The sequence below is a fragment of the Capra hircus genome, chromosome 8 (genome assembly GCF_001704415.2).
Source record: "Capra hircus breed San Clemente chromosome 8, ASM170441v1, whole genome shotgun sequence".
Classification (NCBI taxonomy): Eukaryota; Metazoa; Chordata; class Mammalia; order Artiodactyla; family Bovidae; genus Capra; species Capra hircus.
Genome location: NC_030815.1, coordinates 38277793 through 38280209, shown reverse-complemented (window position 1 = coordinate 38280209; position 2417 = coordinate 38277793).

The following is a 2417-nucleotide window of genomic DNA, read 5'->3' as shown; positions in this document are numbered from 1 at the left end:
AGCAAGAAGCTGCCCTGAGTCTATCATTTTCTTTTAATAAGACTTGCACTGCCACCGAAAGCAGCCACCCCATATAACAAATCTCATAATTACCATTTACCACATTATGATCTCACAGTGCCTTGCCTTCTGCCTTGCATCTCCTTCCAACTAATCGGGGTGAAATTTCATTAATTGTGATCTCACTGCCAGGGTTATTATTACCCCCACTACCACTGAGCAGTGGGGTCTCTATTGCCTTTAGTCAAGTAGGCAAGTCAACTCTAAAATTTCATCCTGAGAGTTCGCTTTTTGGGACTAATCCTGGAACCTGTTGGGGCATCACAGGTGGCACTAGCAGTAAAGAACCCACCTGCCAACACAGAGTGACATAAGAGACACAGATTTGATCCCTGGGTCAGGAAGATCCCTTGGAGAAGGGCATGGCAGCTACTCCAGTATTCTTGCCTGGAGAATCCCATGAACAGAGCAGCCTGGTGGGTCACAGTCCATAGGGTCACAAAGAGTTAGACTTGACTGAAGCAACTGCACACATACACACACACTGGAATCTGTTTTCTTAGCCTCAATTCCAACTGAGTCTAGGCTTTTGTGCCATTGTTTTATTGGGAGTGCAATTCTACAGAAAAAAAAGAGGAAAAAAGAGAAGTCAGCCAGGGAAGGAGAGGAGGTAAATACAAAGTAGAGCATTAATAAGTTGACCATAGCTCCATAAGGCATACCATGAATTGTCCAGTCATCCTGGGACCTCTCTAGAAAAGCCATAAAAGCTACAGTGTCTTGAAATACTTGTTAGGGAAAAGAAAGGTGGGCAATTTATCTACTGATTGCTTTGTGTTTCCTACTCTCTTCAGACAAGTTTGCCTCATATAGCATGAATGCCCCTTCTTCCACATTCCCTCTGAACATCTACTGGTTCCAGATCGATCAAACAGGTCATAGAGTTACTGTCATAGCAGCGAAGAACCTTGGAACATAATGGATCTATGAAGACAGATATATAATCTAGGTCTTGGCAAGCACAAGTAAGAAGAAATGTCATCTCACAACTTTGAGCCATTCAAAGTTATTGTTAAAACTCTCAAAGAGAAACAAAGCTGGATATGAGTTAAAGGCAGTAAAAACAGATTTATTCAGTACCTACTGCTATAGTTAAGAGAGTCCAATGTAAACCAAGCTCAACTTTGATCCATGTAGAGGTGACTGGGCATTCTAAAGGGAGAAAGATGAAGTGGAGAGAGGGAGAAAGTAAGTAGAAGCTCAACAGAGTCAGGCAAGAGGAAAATTATATTTAAAAAATGGGTAGCGAGGTTGGTCTATGGGATCACAAAAAGTCAGACACTACAGAAGTGACTTAGCACGCACAAACACGTGTACATTTAGTCCCACACTTCTCTAAGAAGCCTGGAGGCTGTAACAGTTCCTGTCTGACTGACAGATGGAAACCTCAGCCACCTTAAAAGAAGACCCCTGCTTTAGCCTTCTAGAGCCACATGTAGCCTCTTCAGTTTCAGCTCTGTCCAGGCTTCTAGGCATTCTCTCCTGACATCCGCTGACTCCAGCAGGCCAGCCCTGACTCACCAAGCTAGCTCAGTGTCCCAGAGCCCTAGTTGGGAAAAAAAAGTTCAGAAATACCAGTAAGAAAATTAGCTTCCTTTGCAGTTGAGTAGCATCTCCTCAACCCTGAAAGAAACAGCAAGAAAAACCATAAAACATCTCCTCAACTCCTGACTCTTCTCTGAAACACACTGCAGTTAAGATTAATTAAGCTTCTAAACCTCCAAAGGTGTAAGATAACTCTGGTTTCTTATTGTTCAAAGAGAAATTGGCATTTTGTTGCTGTAGTTGCTGCTGCTGTTTGGGGGGGTATCAGGCATTGCTGCCTATTTATTATAAATTCATATTTTAGTCTCACTGACTTCATTTAACTGGATGCTGGTTTATTTAAAGCCAGTTTAATGGCAAAGCAACTTACGTAAAAACTGAGAGGCTGCCCCTCTGAAATTGTTTAATACAGATATAGAGCCAGCAATCAGAGTTACCTCTGAATCCTAATGCAACTCTGTGAAAAACCTACCTGTTCTGGCTTCAGAGGCTCTACTCCCTACTGCAAAGATGCATTTGGACTTTTCAAACATCTAGCTTCAAATCTTAAAAATAAATCTAAATATTCAGTTCAGTTCAGTTCAGAAGCTCAGTCGTGTCTGACTCTTTGCGACCCCATGAATCGCAGCACGCCAGGCCTCCCTGTCCATCACCAACTCCCAGAGTTCACTCAGACTCACGTCCATCGAGTCCGTGATGCCATCCAGCCATCTCATCCTCTGTCGTCCCCTTCTCCTCCTGACCCCAATCCCTCCCAGCATCAGGGTCTTTTCCAATGAGTCAACTCTTCTCGTGAGGTGGCCAAAGTACTG